Here is a 19,074-nt window from a genome sequence, read left to right as displayed (position 1 = left end):
CCATGCCGTGCTCGAAGCGTCAGCCATTGCTTGGTGACAGTGTGCTTCGATGAGAAGTGGACAGATGATGCATCTCTCTCGCCGTCAGTTATAGGCGGGAATCATACTTAATGTAGTTTTCTGCAAGCGTCAGCGGAGCGTCAGACATCTCTGTCTGGTCTTCTCCCTTCATGCATCCACCAAGTCCACTCCTGGCAGTCTCCAGTAAAAGCCCCCTGTGCTGAAGCGAAAATTGCCGCCGTTTCTATAGATACAGAGTGCCATTGCTTACTGGGAACAGTTAAGGAACCATAGTACAATATCTTGTTGTGAAACTGTCTACTTTTCTCACTTGTGGCCGAGAAAACTGAAACCCTCTCACCTTGGGCTGGAAGAATTAAAGATCATGACTGGGATTACATACATTGACTCGTGAAGTAATACAAAATTATTTCACTCTTCATTGTATTTGTTTCTGTACAAAATGTGCGTTCTATTGCTATATTTCTATGTGTAGGTAAAAATTGGGTATTGAAAGAAAATTCCCGTGAACAGGGGCGTGAAGATATGGTTCCGCTTTTACAGCATTTACACATAGCAGCGTCATGGATCTACGAGAATTTTGCTTGTATGTGTAAGGTTAACATATTTAAGCATAGAACTGAAGTCACAACAATTTTCACCTTTTGAAGACGCTTGTGGTTACCCATATGTCAATTCCCATCTCGTGATTGGCACACATTTTTAAAAATTGCCCGTCCCTTGTGGGGATCGAACCCACGACCTTTGGATTAGAAGTCCAACGCGCTATCCTCTGCGCCAAAGGGACGCTGTGGAAGTGATGGTCTCAGATGTAAGAGATTCTGCAAGACATGACCCGTGCTACATGTCTCGCGTTACTTTTCTGATAGGCTTACTTTCATATTTCTCTGAAGCAATTACATCAAAGACTCATTATTTATGTAACAGACACGATACATCGCTCCGAATCGCTCTGTTTACCATGGCTCTACTGATTGAAACACCTGCGTATTGACAGAGTTGCTCTGTACAATCGTAGTAACACAGTCCTGCTATTAGATTCGCTCACGTGCGCTGCTTACAGATAAATGGGAATTGCGCTCTTTAGAACAGCATCCACTCACAAAGTGGTAAACGACACACTGGGAACACTGTACGATTAGTCACATTTTTTGACTTTGGTTGACTGCTGTGTCACAGCCGGTCCCCATCATATGTATACACTCCAACGGACGTGTGTGCCCTGTTAGCACATTTACCAGGAACGTTAGCTGCATCACCTCCCTGGCAATTCCATGCCGTGCTCGAAGCGTCAGCCATTGCTTGGTGACAGTGTGCTTCGATGAGAAGTGGACAGATGATGCATCTCTCTCGCCGTCAGTTATAGGCGGGAATCATACTTAATGTAGTTTTCTGCAAGCGTCAGCGGAGCGTCAGACATCTCTGTCTGGTCTTCTCCCTTCATGCATCCACCAAGTCCACTCCTGGCAGTCTCCAGTAAAAGCCCCCTGTGCTGAAGCGAAAATTGCCGCCGTTTCTATAGATACAGAGTGCCATTGCTTACTGGGAACAGTTAAGGAACCATAGTACAATATCTTGTTGTGAAACTGTCTACTTTTCTCACTTGTGGCCGAGAAAACTGAAACCCTCTCACCTTGGGCTGGAAGAATTAAAGATCATGACTGGGATTACATACATTGACTCGTGAAGTAATACAAAATTATTTCACTCTTCATTGTATTTGTTTCTGTACAAAATGTGCGTTCTATTGCTATATTTCTATGTGTAGGTAAAAATTGGGTATTGAAAGAAAATTCCCGTGAACAGGGGCGTGAAGATATGGTTCCGCTTTTACAGCATTTACACATAGCAGCGTCATGGATCTACGAGAATTTTGCTTGTATGTGTAAGGTTAACATATTTAAGCATAGAACTGAAGTCACAACAATTTTCACCTTTTGAAGACGCTTGTGGTTACCCATATGTCAATTCCCATCTCGTGATTGGCACACATTTTTAAAAATTGCCCGTCCCTTGTGGGGATCGAACCCACGACCTTTGGATTAGAAGTCCAACGCGCTATCCTCTGCGCCAAAGGGACGCTGTGCAAGTGATGGTCTCAGATGTAAGAGATTCTGCAAGACATGACCCGTGCTACATGTCTCGCGTTACTTTTCTGATAGGCTTACTTTCATATTTCTCTGAAGCAATTACATCAAAGACTCATTATTTATGTAACAGACACGATACATCGCTCCGAATCGCTCTGTTTACCATGGCTCTACTGATTGAAACACCTGCGTATTGACAGAGTTGCTCTGTACAATCGTAGTAACACAGTCCTGCTATTAGATTCGCTCACGTGCGCTGCTTACAGATAAATGGGAATTGCGCTCTTTAGAACAGCATCCACTCACAAAGTGGTAAACGACACACTGGGAACACTGTACGATTAGTCACATTTTTTGACTTTGGTTGACTGCTGTGTCACAGCCGGTCCCCATCATATGTATACACTCCAACGGACGTGTGTGCCCTGTTAGCACATTTACCAGGAACGTTAGCTGCATCACCTCCCTGGCAATTCCATGCCGTGCTCGAAGCGTCAGCCATTGCTTGGTGACAGTGTGCTTCGATGAGAAGTGGACAGATGATGCATCTCTCTCGCCGTCAGTTATAGGCGGGAATCATACTTAATGTAGTTTTCTGCAAGCGTCAGCGGAGCGTCAGACATCTCTGTCTGGTCTTCTCCCTTCATGCATCCACCAAGTCCACTCCTGGCAGTCTCCAGTAAAAGCCCCCTGTGCTGAAGCGAAAATTGCCGCCGTTTCTATAGATACAGAGTGCCATTGCTTACTGGGAACAGTTAAGGAACCATAGTACAATATCTTGTTGTGAAACTGTCTACTTTTCTCACTTGTGGCCGAGAAAACTGAAACCCTCTCACCTTGGGCTGGAAGAATTAAAGATCATGACTGGGATTACATACATTGACTCGTGAAGTAATACAAAATTATTTCACTCTTCATTGTATTTGTTTCTGTACAAAATGTGCCTTCTATTGCTATATTTCTATGTGTAGGTAAAAATTGGGTATTGAAAGAAAATTCCCGTGAACAGGGGCGTGAAGATATGGTTCCGCTTTTACAGCATTTACACATAGCAGCGTCATGGATCTACGAGAATTTTGCTTGTATGTGTAAGGTTAACATATTTAAGCATAGAACTGAAGTCACAACAATTTTCACCTTTTGAAGACGCTTGTGGTTACCCATATGTCAATTCCCATCTCGTGATTGGCACACATTTTTAAAAATTGCCCGTCCCTTGTGGGGATCGAACCCACGACCTTTGGATTAGAAGTCCAACGCGCTATCCTCTGCGCCAAAGGGACGCTGTGCAAGTGATGGTCTCAGATGTAAGAGATTCTGCAAGACATGACCCGTGCTACAAGTCTCGCGTTACTTTTCTGATAGGCTTACTTTCATATTTCTCTGAAGCAATTACATCAAAGACTCATTATTTATGTAACAGACACGATACATCGCTCCGAATCGCTCTGTTTACCATGGCTCTACTGATTGAAACACCTGCGTATTGACAGAGTTGCTCTGTACAATCGTAGTAACACAGTCCTGCTATTAGATTCGCTCACGTGCGCTGCTTACAGATAAATGGGAATTGCGCTCTTTAGAACAGCATCCACTCACAAAGTGGTAAACGACACACTGGGAACACTGTACGATTAGTCACATTTTTTGACTTTGGTTGACTGCTGTGTCACAGCCGGTCCCCATCATATGTATACACTCCAACGGACGTGTGTGCCCTGTTAGCACATTTACCAGGAACGTTAGCTGCATCACCTCCCTGGCAATTCCATGCCATGCTCGAAGCGTCAGCCATTGCTTGGTGACAGTGTGCTTCGATGAGAAGTGGACAGATGATGCATCTCTCTCGCCGTCAGTTATAGGCGGGAATCATACTTAATGTAGTTTTCTGCAAGCGTCAGCGAAGCGTCAGACATCTCTGTCTGGTCTTCTCCCTTCATGCATCCACCAAGTCCACTCCTGGCAGTCTCCAGTAAAAGCCCCCTGTGCTGAAGCGAAAATTGCCGCCGTTTCTATAGATACAGAGTGCCATTGCTTACTGGGAACAGTTAAGGAACCATAGTACAATATCTTGTTGTGAAACTGTCTACTTTTCTCACTTGTGGCCGAGAAAACTGAAACCCTCTCACCTTGGGCTGGAAGAATTAAAGATCATGACTGGGATTACATACATTGACTCGTGAAGTAATACAAAATTATTTCACTCTTCATTGTATTTGTTTCTGTACAAAATGTGCGTTCTATTGCTATATTTCTATGTGTAGGTAAAAGTTGGGTATTGAAAGAAAATTCCCGTGAACAGGGGCGTGAAGATATGGTTCCGCTTTTACAGCATTTACACATAGCAGCGTCATGGATCTACGAGAATTTTGCTTGTATGTGTAAGGTTAACATATTTAAGCATAGAACTGAAGTCACAACAATTTTCACCTTTTGAAGACGCTTGTGGTTACCCATATGTCAATTCCCATCTCGTGATTGGCACACATTTTTAAAAATTGCCCGTCCCTTGTGGGGATCGAACCCACGACCTTTGGATTAGAAGTCCAACGCGCTATCCTCTGCGCCAAAGGGACGCTGTGCAAGTGATGGTCTCAGATGTAAGAGATTCTGCAAGACATGACCCGTGCTACATGTCTCGCGTTACTTTTCTGATAGGCTTACTTTCATATTTCTCTGAAGCAATTACATCAAAGACTCATTATTTATGTAACAGACACGATACATCGCTCCGAATCGCTCTGTTTACCATGGCTCTACTGATTGAAACACCTGCGTATTGACAGAGTTGCTCTGTACAATCGTAGTAACACAGTCCTGCTATTAGATTCGCTCACGTGCGCTGCTTACAGATAAATGGGAATTGCGCTCTTTAGAACAGCATCCACTCACAAAGTGGTAAACGACACACTGGGAACACTGTACGATTAGTCACATTTTTTGACTTTGGTTGACTGCTGTGTCACAGCCGGTCCCCATCATATGTATACACTCCAACGGACGTGTGTGCCCTGTTAGCACATTTACCAGGAACGTTAGCTGCATCACCTCCCTGGCAATTCCATGCCGTGCTCGAAGCGTCAGCCATTGCTTGGTGACAGTGTGCTTCGATGAGAAGTGGACAGATGATGCATCTCTCTCGCCGTCAGTTATAGGCGGGAATCATACTTAATGTAGTTTTCTGCAAGCGTCAGCGGAGCGTCAGACATCTCTGTCTGGTCTTCTCCCTTCATGCATCCACCAAGTCCACTCCTGGCAGTCTCCAGTAAAAGCCCCCTGTGCTGAAGCGAAAATTGCCGCCGTTTCTATAGATACAGAGTGCCATTGCTTACTGGGAACAGTTAAGGAACCATAGTACAATATCTTGTTGTGAAACTGTCTACTTTTCTCACTTGTGGCCGAGAAAACTGAAACCCTCTCACCTTGGGCTGGAAGAATTAAAGATCATGACTGGGATTACATACATTGACTCGTGAAGTAATACAAAATTATTTCACTCTTCATTGTATTTGTTTCTGTACAAAATGTGCGTTCTATTGCTATATTTCTATGTGTAGGTAAAAATTGGGTATTGAAAGAAAATTCCCGTGAACAGGGGCGTGAAGATATGGTTCCGCTTTTACAGCATTTACACATAGCAGCGTCATGGATCTACGAGAATTTTGCTTGTATGTGTAAGGTTAACATATTTAAGCATAGAACTGAAGTCACAACAATTTTCACCTTTTGAAGACGCTTGTGGTTACCCATATGTCAATTCCCATCTCGTGATTGGCACACATTTTTAAAAATTGCCCGTCCCTTGTGGGGATCGAACCCACGACCTTTGGATTAGAAGTCCAACGCGCTATCCTCTGCGCCAAAGGGACGCTGTGCAAGTGATGGTCTCAGATGTAAGAGATTCTGCAAGACATGACCCGTGCTACATGTCTCGCGTTACTTTTCTGATAGGCTTACTTTCATATTTCTCTGAAGCAATTACATCAAAGACTCATTATTTATGTAACAGACACGATACATCGCTCCGAATCGCTCTGTTTACCATGGCTCTACTGATTGAAACACCTGCGTATTGACAGAGTTGCTCTGTACAATCGTAGTAACACAGTCCTGCTATTAGATTCGCTCACGTGCGCTGCTTACAGATAAATGGGAATTGCGCTCTTTAGAACAGCATCCACTCACAAAGTGGTAAACGACACACTGGGAACACTGTACGATTAGTCACATTTTTTGACTTTGGTTGACTGCTGTGTCACAGCCGGTCCCCATCATATGTATACACTCCAACGGACGTGTGTGCCCTGTTAGCACATTTACCAGGAACGTTAGCTGCATCACCTCCCTGGCAATTCCATGCCGTGCTCGAAGCGTCAGCCATTGCTTGGTGACAGTGTGCTTCGATGAGAAGTGGACAGATGATGCATCTCTCTCGCCGTCAGTTATAGGCGGGAATCATACTTAATGTAGTTTTCTGCAAGCGTCAGCGGAGCGTCAGACATCTCTGTCTGGTCTTCTCCCTTCATGCATCCACCAAGTCCACTCCTGGCAGTCTCCAGTAAAAGCCCCCTGTGCTGAAGCGAAAATTGCCGCCGTTTCTATAGATACAGAGTGCCATTGCTTACTGGGAACAGTTAAGGAACCATAGTACAATATCTTGTTGTGAAACTGTCTACTTTTCTCACTTGTGGCCGAGAAAACTGAAACCCTCTCACCTTGGGCTGGAAGAATTAAAGATCATGACTGGGATTACATACATTGACTCGTGAAGTAATACAAAATTATTTCACTCTTCATTGTATTTGTTTCTGTACAAAATGTGCGTTCTATTGCTATATTTCTATGTGTAGGTAAAAATTGGGTATTGAAAGAAAATTCCCGTGAACAGGGGCGTGAAGATATGGTTCCGCTTTTACAGCATGTACACATAGCAGCGTCATGGATCTACGAGAATTTTGCTTGTATGTGTAAGGTTAACATATTTAAGCATAGAACTGAAGTCACAACAATTTTCACCTTTTGAAGACGCTTGTGGTTACCCATATGTCAATTCCCATCTCGTGATTGGCACACATTTTTAAAAATTGCCCGTCCCTTGTGGGGATCGAACCCACGACCTTTGGATTAGAAGTCCAACGCGCTATCCTCTGCGCCAAAGGGACGCTGTGCAAGTGATGGTCTCAGATGTAAGAGATTCTGCAAGACATGACCCGTGCTACATGTCTCGCGTTACTTTTCTGATAGGCTTACTTTCATATTTCTCTGAAGCAATTACATCAAAGACTCATTATTTATGTAACAGACACGATACATCGCTCCGAATCGCTCTGTTTACCATGGCTCTACTGATTGAAACACCTGCGTATTGACAGAGTTGCTCTGTACAATCGTAGTAACACAGTCCTGCTATTAGATTCGCTCACGTGCGCTGCTTACAGATAAATGGGAATTGCGCTCTTTAGAACAGCATCCACTCACAAAGTGGTAAACGACACACTGGGAACACTGTACGATTAGTCACATTTTTTGACTTTGGTTGACTGCTGTGTCACAGCCGGTCCCCATCATATGTATACACTCCAACGGACGTGTGTGCCCTGTTAGCACATTTACCAGGAACGTTAGCTGCATCACCTCCCTGGCAATTCCATGCCGTGCTCGAAGCGTCAGCCATTGCTTGGTGACAGTGTGCTTCGATGAGAAGTGGACAGATGATGCATCTCTCTCGCCGTCAGTTATAGGCGGGAATCATACTTAATGTAGTTTTCTGCAAGCGTCAGCGGAGCGTCAGACATCTCTGTCTGGTCTTCTCCCTTCATGCATCCACCAAGTCCACTCCTGGCAGTCTCCAGTAAAAGCCCCCTGTGCTGAAGCGAAAATTGCCGCCGTTTCTATAGATACAGAGTGCCATTGCTTACTGGGAACAGTTAAGGAACCATAGTACAATATCTTGTTGTGAAACTGTCTACTTTTCTCACTTGTGGCCGAGAAAACTGAAACCCTCTCACCTTGGGCTGGAAGAATTAAAGATCATGACTGGGATTACATACATTGACTCGTGAAGTAATACAAAATTATTTCACTCTTCATTGTATTTGTTTCTGTACAAAATGTGCGTTCTATTGCTATATTTCTATGTGTAGGTAAAAATTGGGTATTGAAAGAAAATTCCCGTGAACAGGGGCGTGAAGATATGGTTCCGCTTTTACAGCATTTACACATAGCAGCGTCATGGATCTACGAGAATTTTGCTTGTATGTGTAAGGTTAACATATTTAAGCATAGAACTGAAGTCACAACAATTTTCACCTTTTGAAGACGCTTGTGGTTACCCATATGTCAATTCCCATCTCGTGATTGGCACACATTTTTAAAAATTGCCCGTCCCTTGTGGGGATCGAACCCACGACCTTTGGATTAGAAGTCCAACGCGCTATCCTCTGCGCCAAAGGGACGCTGTGCAAGTGATGGTCTCAGATGTAAGAGATTCTGCAAGACATGACCCGTGCTACATGTCTCGCGTTACTTTTCTGATAGGCTTACTTTCATATTTCTCTGAAGCAATTACATCAAAGACTCATTATTTATGTAACAGACACGATACATCGCTCCGAATCGCTCTGTTTACCATGGCTCTACTGATTGAAACACCTGCGTATTGACAGAGTTGCTCTGTACAATCGTAGTAACACAGTCCTGCTATTAGATTCGCTCACGTGCGCTGCTTACAGATAAATGGGAATTGCGCTCTTTAGAACAGCATCCACTCACAAAGTGGTAAACGACACACTGGGAACACTGTACGATTAGTCACATTTTTTGACTTTGGTTGACTGCTGTGTCACAGCCGGTCCCCATCATATGTATACACTCCAACGGACGTGTGTGCCCTGTTAGCACATTTACCAGGAACGTTAGCTGCATCACCTCCCTGGCAATTCCATGCCGTGCTCGAAGCGTCAGCCATTGCTTGGTGACAGTGTGCTTCGATGAGAAGTGGACAGATGATGCATCTCTCTCGCCGTCAGTTATAGGCGGGAATCATACTTAATGTAGTTTTCTGCAAGCGTCAGCGGAGCGTCAGACATCTCTGTCTGGTCTTCTCCCTTCATGCATCCACCAAGTCCACTCCTGGCAGTCTCCAGTAAAAGCCCCCTGTGCTGAAGCGAAAATTGCCGCCGTTTCTATAGATACAGAGTGCCATTGCTTACTGGGAACAGTTAAGGAACCATAGTACAATATCTTGTTGTGAAACTGTCTACTTTTCTCACTTGTGGCCGAGAAAACTGAAACCCTCTCACCTTGGGCTGGAAGAATTAAAGATCATGACTGGGATTACATACATTGACTCGTGAAGTAATACAAAATTATTTCACTCTTCATTGTATTTGTTTCTGTACAAAATGTGCGTTCTATTGCTATATTTCTATGTGTAGGTAAAAATTGGGTATTGAAAGAAAATTCCCGTGAACAGGGGCGTGAAGATATGGTTCCGCTTTTACAGCATTTACACATAGCAGCGTCATGGATCTACGAGAATTTTGCTTGTATGTGTAAGGTTAACATATTTAAGCATAGAACTGAAGTCACAACAATTTTCACCTTTTGAAGACGCTTGTGGTTACCCATATGTCAATTCCCATCTCGTGATTGGCACACATTTTTAAAAATTGCCCGTCCCTTGTGGGGATCGAACCCACGACCTTTGGATTAGAAGTCCAACGCGCTATCCTCTGCGCCAAAGGGACGCTGTGCAAGTGATGGTCTCAGATGTAAGAGATTCTGCAAGACATGACCCGTGCTACATGTCTCGCGTTACTTTTCTGATAGGCTTACTTTCATATTTCTCTGAAGCAATTACATCAAAGACTCATTATTTATGTAACAGACACGATACATCGCTCCGAATCGCTCTGTTTACCATGGCTCTACTGATTGAAACACCTGCGTATTGACAGAGTTGCTCTGTACAATCGTAGTAACACAGTCCTGCTATTAGATTCGCTCACGTGCGCTGCTTACAGATAAATGGGAATTGCGCTCTTTAGAACAGCATCCACTCACAAAGTGGTAAACGACACACTGGGAACACTGTACGATTAGTCACATTTTTTGACTTTGGTTGACTGCTGTGTCACAGCCGGTCCCCATCATATGTATACACTCCAACGGACGTGTGTGCCCTGTTAGCACATTTACCAGGAACGTTAGCTGCATCACCTCCCTGGCAATTCCATGCCGTGCTCGAAGCGTCAGCCATTGCTTGGTGACAGTGTGCTTCGATGAGAAGTGGACAGATGATGCATCTCTCTCGCCGTCAGTTATAGGCGGGAATCATACTTAATGTAGTTTTCTGCAAGCGTCAGCGGAGCGTCAGACATCTCTGTCTGGTCTTCTCCCTTCATGCATCCACCAAGTCCACTCCTGGCAGTCTCCAGTAAAAGCCCCCTGTGCTGAAGCGAAAATTGCCGCCGTTTCTATAGATACAGAGTGCCATTGCTTACTGGGAACAGTTAAGGAACCATAGTACAATATCTTGTTGTGAAACTGTCTACTTTTCTCACTTGTGGCCGAGAAAACTGAAACCCTCTCACCTTGGGCTGGAAGAATTAAAGATCATGACTGGGATTACATACATTGACTCGTGAAGTAATACAAAATTATTTCACTCTTCATTGTATTTGTTTCTGTACAAAATGTGCGTTCTATTGCTATATTTCTATGTGTAGGTAAAAATTGGGTATTGAAAGAAAATTCCCGTGAACAGGGGCGTGAAGATATGGTTCCGCTTTTACAGCATTTACACATAGCAGCGTCATGGATCTACGAGAATTTTGCTTGTATGTGTAAGGTTAACATATTTAAGCATAGAACTGAAGTCACAACAATTTTCACCTTTTGAAGACGCTTGTGGTTACCCATATGTCAATTCCCATCTCGTGATTGGCACACATTTTTAAAAATTGCCCGTCCCTTGTGGGGATCGAACCCACGACCTTTGGATTAGAAGTCCAACGCGCTATCCTCTGCGCCAAAGGGACGCTGTGCAAGAGATGGTCTCAGATGTAAGAGATTCTGCAAGACATGACCCGTGCTACATGTCTCGCGTTACTTTTCTGATAGGCTTACTTTCATATTTCTCTGAAGCAATTACATCAAAGACTCATTATTTATGTAACAGACACGATACATCGCCCCGAATCGCTCTGTTTACCATGGCTCTACTGATTGAAACACCTGCGTATTGACAGAGTTGCTCTGTACAATCGTAGTAACACAGTCCTGCTATTAGATTCGCTCACGTGCGCTGCTTACAGATAAATGGGAATTGCGCTCTTTAGAACAGCATCCACTCACAAAGTGGTAAACGACACACTGGGAACACTGTACGATTAGTCACATTTTTTGACTTTGGTTGACTGCTGTGTCACAGCCGGTCCCCATCATATGTATACACTCCAACGGACGTGTGTGCCCTGTTAGCACATTTACCAGGAACGTTAGCTGCATCACCTCCCTGGCAATTCCATGCCGTGCTCGAAGCGTCAGCCATTGCTTGGTGACAGTGTGCTTCGATGAGAAGTGGACAGATGATGCATCTCTCTCGCCGTCAGTTATAGGCGGGAATCATACTTAATGTAGTTTTCTGCAAGCGTCAGCGGAGCGTCAGACATCTCTGTCTGGTCTTCTCCCTTCATGCATCCACCAAGTCCACTCCTGGCAGTCTCCAGTAAAAGCCCCCTGTGCTGAAGCGAAAATTGCCGCCGTTTCTATAGATACAGAGTGCCATTGCTTACTGGGAACAGTTAAGGAACCATAGTACAATATCTTGTTGTGAAACTGTCTACTTTTCTCACTTGTGGCCGAGAAAACTGAAACCCTCTCACCTTGGGCTGGAAGAATTAAAGATCATGACTGGGATTACATACATTGACTCGTGAAGTAATACAAAATTATTTCACTCTTCATTGTATTTGTTTCTGTACAAAATGTGCGTTCTATTGCTATATTTCTATGTGTAGGTAAAAATTGGGTATTGAAAGAAAATTCCCGTGAACAGGGGCGTGAAGATATGGTTCCGCTTTTACAGCATTTACACATAGCAGCGTCATGGATCTACGAGAATTTTGCTTGTATGTGTAAGGTTAACATATTTAAGCATAGAACTGAAGTCACAACAATTTTCACCTTTTGAAGACGCTTGTGGTTACCCATATGTCAATTCCCATCTCGTGATTGGCACACATTTTTAAAAATTGCCCGTCCCTTGTGGGGATCGAACCCACGACCTTTGGATTAGAAGTCCAACGCGCTATCCTCTGCGCCAAAGGGACGCTGTGCAAGTGATGGTCTCAGATGTAAGAGATTCTGCAAGACATGACCCGTGCTACATGTCTCGCGTTACTTTTCTGATAGGCTTACTTTCATATTTCTCTGAAGCAATTACATCAAAGACTCATTATTTATGTAACAGACACGATACATCGCTCCGAATCGCTCTGTTTACCATGGCTCTACTGATTGAAACACCTGCGTATTGACAGAGTTGCTCTGTACAATCGTAGTAACACAGTCCTGCTATTAGATTCGCTCACGTGCGCTGCTTACAGATAAATGGGAATTGCGCTCTTTAGAACAGCATCCACTCACAAAGTGGTAAACGACACACTGGGAACACTGTACGATTAGTCACATTTTTTGACTTTGGTTGACTGCTGTGTCACAGCCGGTCCCCATCATATGTATACACTCCAACGGACGTGTGTGCCCTGTTAGCACATTTACCAGGAACGTTAGCTGCATCACCTCCCTGGCAATTCCATGCCGTGCTCGAAGCGTCAGCCATTGCTTGGTGACAGTGTGCTTCGATGAGAAGTGGACAGATGATGCATCTCTCTCGCCGTCAGTTATAGGCGGGAATCATACTTAATGTAGTTTTCTGCAAGCGTCAGCGGAGCGTCAGACATCTCTGTCTGGTCTTCTCCCTTCATGCATCCACCAAGTCCACTCCTGGCAGTCTCCAGTAAAAGCCCCCTGTGCTGAAGCGAAAATTGCCGCCGTTTCTATAGATACAGAGTGCCATTGCTTACTGGGAACAGTTAAGGAACCATAGTACAATATCTTGTTGTGAAACTGTCTACTTTTCTCACTTGTGGCCGAGAAAACTGAAACCCTCTCACCTTGGGCTGGAAGAATTAAAGATCATGACTGGGATTACATACATTGACTCGTGAAGTAATACAAAATTATTTCACTCTTCATTGTATTTGTTTCTGTACAAAATGTGCGTTCTATTGCTATATTTCTATGTGTAGGTAAAAATTGGGTATTGAAAGAAAATTCCCGTGAACAGGGGCGTGAAGATATGGTTCCGCTTTTACAGCATTTACACATAGCAGCGTCATGGATCTACGAGAATTTTGCTTGTATGTGTAAGGTTAACATATTTAAGCATAGAACTGAAGTCACAACAATTTTCACCTTTTGAAGACGCTTGTGGTTACCCATATGTCAATTCCCATCTCGTGATTGGCACACATTTTTAAAAATTGCCCGTCCCTTGTGGGGATCGAACCCACGACCTTTGGATTAGAAGTCCAACGCGCTATCCTCTGCGCCAAAGGGACGCTGTGCAAGTGATGGTCTCAGATGTAAGAGATTCTGCAAGACATGACCCGTGCTACATGTCTCGCGTTACTTTTCTGATAGGCTTACTTTCATATTTCTCTGAAGCAATTACATCAAAGACTCATTATTTATGTAACAGACACGATACATCGCTCCGAATCGCTCTGTTTACCATGGCTCTACTGATTGAAACACCTGCGTATTGACAGAGTTGCTCTGTACAATCGTAGTAACACAGTCCTGCTATTAGATTCGCTCACGTGCGCTGCTTACAGATAAATGGGAATTGCGCTCTTTAGAACAGCATCCACTCACAAAGTGGTAAACGACACACTGGGAACACTGTACGATTAGTCACATTTTTTGACTTTGGTTGACTGCTGTGTCACAGCCGGTCCCCATCATATGTATACACTCCAACGGACGTGTGTGCCCTGTTAGCACATTTACCAGGAACGTTAGCTGCATCACCTCCCTGGCAATTCCATGCCGTGCTCGAAGCGTCAGCCATTGCTTGGTGACAGTGTGCTTCGATGAGAAGTGGACAGATGATGCATCTCTCTCGCCGTCAGTTATAGGCGGGAATCATACTTAATGTAGTTTTCTGCAAGCGTCAGCGGAGCGTCAGACATCTCTGTCTGGTCTTCTCCCTTCATGCATCCACCAAGTCCACTCCTGGCAGTCTCCAGTAAAAGCCCCCTGTGCTGAAGCGAAAATTGCCGCCGTTTCTATAGATACAGAGTGCCATTGCTTACTGGGAACAGTTAAGGAACCATAGTACAATATCTTGTTGTGAAACTGTCTACTTTTCTCACTTGTGGCCGAGAAAACTGAAACCCTCTCACCTTGGGCTGGAAGAATTAAAGATCATGACTGGGATTACATACATTGACTCGTGAAGTAATACAAAATTATTTCACTCTTCATTGTATTTGTTTCTGTACAAAATGTGCGTTCTATTGCTATATTTCTATGTGTAGGTAAAAATTGGGTATTGAAAGAAAATTCCCGTGAACAGGGGCGTGAAGATATGGTTCCGCTTTTACAGCATTTACACATAGCAGCGTCATGGATCTACGAGAATTTTGCTTGTATGTGTAAGGTTAACATATTTAAGCATAGAACTGAAGTCACAACAATTTTCACCTTTTGAAGACGCTTGTGGTTACCCATATGTCAATTCCCATCTCGTGATTGGCACACATTTTTAAAAATTGCCCGTCCCTTGTGGGGATCGAACCCACGACCTTTGGATTAGAAGTCCAACGCGCTATCCTCTGCGCCAAAGGGACGCTGTGCAAGTGATGGTCTCAGATGTAAGAGATTCTGCAAGACATGACCCGTGCTACATGTCTCGCGTTACTTTTCTGATAGGCTTACTTTCATATTTCTCTGAAGCAATTACATCAAAGACTCATTATTTATGTAACAGACACGATACATCGCTCCGAATCGCTCTGTTTACCATGGCTCTACTGATTGAAACACCTGCGTATTGACAGAGTTGCTCTGTACAATCGTAGTAACACAGTCCTGCTATTAGATTCGCTCACGTGCGCTGCTTACAGATAAATGGGAATTGCGCTCTTTAGAACAGCATCCACTCACAAAGTGGTAAACGACACACTGGGAACACTGTACGATTAGTCACATTTTTTGACTTTGGTTGACTGCTGTGTCACAGCCGGTCCCCATCATATGTATACACTCCAACGGACGTGTGTGCCCTGTTAGCACATTTACCAGGAACGTTAGCTGCATCACCTCCCTGGCAATTCCATGCCGTGCTCGAAGCGTCAGCCATTGCTTGGTGACAGTGTGCTTCGATGAGAAGTGGACAGATGATGCATCTCTCTCGCCGTCAGTTATAGGCGGGAATCATACTTAATGTAGTTTTCTGCAAGCGTCAGCGGAGCGTCAGACATCTCTGTCTGGTCTTCTCCCTTCATGCATCCACCAAGTCCACTCCTGGCAGTCTCCAGTAAAAGCCCCCTGTGCTGAAGCGAAAATTGCCGCCGTTTCTATAGATACAGAGTGCCATTGCTTACTGGGAACAGTTAAGGAACCATAGTACAATATCTTGTTGTGAAACTGTCTACTTTTCTCACTTGTGGCCGAGAAAACTGAAACCCTCTCACCTTGGGCTGGAAGAATTAAAGATCATGACTGGGATTACATACATTGACTCGTGAAGTAATACAAAATTATTTCACTCTTCATTGTATTTGTTTCTGTACAAAATGTGCGTTCTATTGCTATATTTCTATGTGTAGGTAAAAATTGGGTATTGAAAGAAAATTCCCGTGAACAGGGGCGTGAAGATATGGTTCCGCTTTTACAGCATTTACACATAGCAGCGTCATGGATCTACGAGAATTTTGCTTGTATGTGTAAGGTTAACATATTTAAGCATAGAACTGAAGTCACAACAATTTTCACCTTTTGAAGACGCTTGTGGTTACCCATATGTCAATTCCCATCTCGTGATTGGCACACATTTTTAAAAATTGCCCGTCCCTTGTGGGGATCGAACCCACGACCTTTGGAGTAGAAGTCCAACGCGCTATCCTCTGCGCCAAAGGGACGCTGTGCAAGTGATGGTCTCAGATGTAAGAGATTCTGCAAGACATGACCCGTGCTACATGTCTCGCGTTACTTTTCTGATAGGCTTACTTTCATATTTCTCTGAAGCAATTACATCAAAGACTCATTATTTATGTAACAGACACGATACATCGCTCCGAATCGCTCTGTTTACCATGGCTCTACTGATTGAAACACCTGCGTATTGACAGAGTTGCTCTGTACAATCGTAGTAACACAGTCCTGCTATTAGATTCGCTCACGTGCGCTGCTTACAGATAAATGGGAATTGCGCTCTTTAGAACAGCATCCACTCACAAAGTGGTAAACGACACACTGGGAACACTGTACGATTAGTCACATTTTTTGACTTTGGTTGACTGCTGTGTCACAGCCGGTCCCCATCATATGTATACACTCCAACGGACGTGTGTGCCCTGTTAGCACATTTACCAGGAACGTTAGCTGCATCACCTCCCTGGCAATTCCATGCCGTGCTCGAAGCGTCAGCCATTGCTTGGTGACAGTGTGCTTCGATGAGAAGTGGACAGATGATGCATCTCTCTCGCCGTCAGTTATAGGCGGGAATCATACTTAATGTAGTTTTCTGCAAGCGTCAGCGGAGCGTCAGACATCTCTGTCTGGTCTTCTCCCTTCATGCATCCACCAAGTCCACTCCTGGCAGTCTCCAGTAAAAGCCCCCTGTGCTGAAGCGAAAATTGCCGCCGTTTCTATAGATACAGAGTGCCATTGCTTACTGGGAACAGTTAAGGAACCATAGTACAATATCTTGTTGTGAAACTGTCTACTTTTCTCACTTGTGGCCGAGAAAACTGAAACCCTCTCACCTTGGGCTGGAAGAATTAAAGATCATGACTGGGATTACATACATTGACTCGTGAAGTAATACAAAATTATTTCACTCTTCATTGTATTTGTTTCTGTACAAAATGTGCGTTCTATTGCTATATTTCTATGTGTAGGTAAAAATTGGGTATTGAAAGAAAATTCCCGTGAACAGGGGCGTGAAGATATGGTTCCGCTTTTACAGCATTTACACATAGCAGCGTCATGGATCTACGAGAATTTTGCTTGTATGTGTAAGGTTAACATATTTAAGCATAGAACTGAAGTCACAACAATTTTCACCTTTTGAAGACGCTTGTGGTTACCCATATGTCAATTCCCATCTCGTGATTGGCACACATTTTTAAAAATTGCCCGTCCCTTGTGGGGATCGAACCCACGACCTTTGGATTAGAAGTCCAACGCGCTATCCTCTGCGCCAAAGGGACGCTGTGCAAGTGATGGTCTCAGATGTAAGAGATTCTGCAAGACATGACCCGTGCTACATGTCTCGCGTTACTTTTCTGATAGGCTTACTTTCATATTTCTCTGAAGCAATTACATCAAAGACTCATTATTTATGTAACAGACACGATACATCGCTCCGAATCGCTCTGTTTACCATGGCTCTACTGATTGAAACACCTGCGTATTGACAGAGTTGCTCTGTACAATCGTAGTAACACAGTCCTGCTATTAGATTCGCTCACGTGCGCTGCTTACAGATAAATGGGAATTGCGCTCTTTAGAACAGCATCCACTCACAAAGTGGTAAACGACACACTGGGAACACTGTACGATTAGTCACATTTTTTGACTTTGGTTGACTGCTGTGTCACAGCCGGTCCCCATCATATGTATACACTCCAACGGACGTGTGTGCCCTGTTAGCACATTTACCAGGAACGTTAGCTGCATCACCTCCCTGGCAATTCCATGCCGTGCTCGAAGCGTCAGCCATTGCTTGGTGACAGTGTGCTTCGATGAGAAGTGGACAGATGATGCATCTCTCTCGCCGTCAGTTATAGGCGGGAATCATACTTAATGTAGTTTTCTGCAAGCGTCAGCGGAGCGTCAGACATCTCTGTCTGGTCTTCTCCCTTCATGCATCCACCAAGTCCACTCCTGGCAGTCTCCAGTAAAAGCCCCCTGTGCTGAAGCGAAAATTGCCGCCGTTTCTATAGATACAGAGTGCCATTGCTTACTGGGAACAGTTAAGGAACCATAGTACAATATCTTGTTGTGAAACTGTCTACTTTTCTCACTTGTGGCCGAGAAAACTGAAACCCTCTCACCTTGGGCTGGAAGAATTAAAGATCATGACTGGGATTACATACATTGACTCGTGAAGTAATACAAAATTATTTCACTCTTCATTGTATTTGTTTCTGTACAAAATGTGCGTTCTATTGCTATATTTCTATGTGTAGGTAAAAATTGGGTATTGAAAGAAAATTCCCGTGAACAGGGGCGTGAAGATATGGTTCCGCTTTTACAGCATTTACACATAGCAGCGTCATGGATCTACGAGAATTTTGCTTGTATGTGTAAGGTTAACATATTTAAGCATAGAACTGAAGTCACAACAATTTTCACCTTTTGAAGACGCTTGTGGTTACCCATATGTCAATTCCCATCTCGTGATTGGCACACATTTTTAAAAATTGCCCGTCCCTTGTGGGGATCGAACCCACGACCTTTGGATTAGAAGTCCAACGCGCTATCCTCTGCGCCAAAGGGACGCTGTGCAAGTGATGGTCTCAGATGTAAGAGATTCTGCAAGACATGACCCGTGCTACATGTCTCGCGTTACTTTTCTGATAGGCTTACTTTCATATTTCTCTGAAGCAATTACATCAAAGACTCATTATTTATGTAACAGACACGATACATCGCTCCGAATCGC

General features: G+C 44.0%; 15 non-coding genes across 15 annotated transcripts; all 15 read right to left on the bottom strand.

Moving 5' to 3' along the window:
• Nucleotides 1–735: 735 nt before the first annotated feature.
• Trnar-ucu (transfer RNA arginine (anticodon UCU)) lies at nucleotides 736–808 on the bottom strand. The gene has a single exon. It is a non-coding gene; the product is annotated as a tRNA-Arg (tRNA).
• Nucleotides 809–2,028: 1,220 nt separating this feature from the next.
• Trnar-ucu (transfer RNA arginine (anticodon UCU)) lies at nucleotides 2,029–2,101 on the bottom strand. Its single transcript has one exon. It is a non-coding gene; the product is annotated as a tRNA-Arg (tRNA).
• Nucleotides 2,102–3,321: 1,220 nt separating this feature from the next.
• On the bottom strand, nucleotides 3,322–3,394 carry Trnar-ucu (transfer RNA arginine (anticodon UCU)). Its single transcript has one exon. It is a non-coding gene; the product is annotated as a tRNA-Arg (tRNA).
• A 1,220-nt stretch (nucleotides 3,395–4,614) lies between these two features.
• Trnar-ucu (transfer RNA arginine (anticodon UCU)) lies at nucleotides 4,615–4,687 on the bottom strand. The gene has a single exon. It is a non-coding gene; the product is annotated as a tRNA-Arg (tRNA).
• A 1,220-nt stretch (nucleotides 4,688–5,907) lies between these two features.
• Nucleotides 5,908–5,980, bottom strand: Trnar-ucu (transfer RNA arginine (anticodon UCU)). The gene has a single exon. It is a non-coding gene; the product is annotated as a tRNA-Arg (tRNA).
• Nucleotides 5,981–7,200: 1,220 nt separating this feature from the next.
• Nucleotides 7,201–7,273, bottom strand: Trnar-ucu (transfer RNA arginine (anticodon UCU)). The gene has a single exon. It is a non-coding gene; the product is annotated as a tRNA-Arg (tRNA).
• Nucleotides 7,274–8,493: 1,220 nt separating this feature from the next.
• Trnar-ucu (transfer RNA arginine (anticodon UCU)) lies at nucleotides 8,494–8,566 on the bottom strand. Its single transcript has one exon. It is a non-coding gene; the product is annotated as a tRNA-Arg (tRNA).
• A 1,220-nt stretch (nucleotides 8,567–9,786) lies between these two features.
• Trnar-ucu (transfer RNA arginine (anticodon UCU)) lies at nucleotides 9,787–9,859 on the bottom strand. Its single transcript has one exon. It is a non-coding gene; the product is annotated as a tRNA-Arg (tRNA).
• A 1,220-nt stretch (nucleotides 9,860–11,079) lies between these two features.
• Trnar-ucu (transfer RNA arginine (anticodon UCU)) lies at nucleotides 11,080–11,152 on the bottom strand. Its single transcript has one exon. It is a non-coding gene; the product is annotated as a tRNA-Arg (tRNA).
• A 1,220-nt stretch (nucleotides 11,153–12,372) lies between these two features.
• On the bottom strand, nucleotides 12,373–12,445 carry Trnar-ucu (transfer RNA arginine (anticodon UCU)). The gene has a single exon. It is a non-coding gene; the product is annotated as a tRNA-Arg (tRNA).
• Nucleotides 12,446–13,665: 1,220 nt separating this feature from the next.
• Nucleotides 13,666–13,738, bottom strand: Trnar-ucu (transfer RNA arginine (anticodon UCU)). The gene has a single exon. It is a non-coding gene; the product is annotated as a tRNA-Arg (tRNA).
• Nucleotides 13,739–14,958: 1,220 nt separating this feature from the next.
• Trnar-ucu (transfer RNA arginine (anticodon UCU)) lies at nucleotides 14,959–15,031 on the bottom strand. The gene has a single exon. It is a non-coding gene; the product is annotated as a tRNA-Arg (tRNA).
• A 1,220-nt stretch (nucleotides 15,032–16,251) lies between these two features.
• Trnar-ucu (transfer RNA arginine (anticodon UCU)) lies at nucleotides 16,252–16,324 on the bottom strand. The gene has a single exon. It is a non-coding gene; the product is annotated as a tRNA-Arg (tRNA).
• Nucleotides 16,325–17,544: 1,220 nt separating this feature from the next.
• Trnar-ucu (transfer RNA arginine (anticodon UCU)) lies at nucleotides 17,545–17,617 on the bottom strand. The gene has a single exon. It is a non-coding gene; the product is annotated as a tRNA-Arg (tRNA).
• Nucleotides 17,618–18,837: 1,220 nt separating this feature from the next.
• Trnar-ucu (transfer RNA arginine (anticodon UCU)) lies at nucleotides 18,838–18,910 on the bottom strand. Its single transcript has one exon. It is a non-coding gene; the product is annotated as a tRNA-Arg (tRNA).
• Between the last annotated feature and the right edge of the window lie 164 nt (nucleotides 18,911–19,074).

This window comes from Schistocerca cancellata, chromosome 1, assembly GCF_023864275.1.
Source record: "Schistocerca cancellata isolate TAMUIC-IGC-003103 chromosome 1, iqSchCanc2.1, whole genome shotgun sequence".
In the NCBI taxonomy this organism is placed as follows: domain Eukaryota; kingdom Metazoa; phylum Arthropoda; class Insecta; order Orthoptera; family Acrididae; genus Schistocerca; species Schistocerca cancellata.
This window is presented reverse-complemented; position numbering and strand designations above follow the sequence as displayed.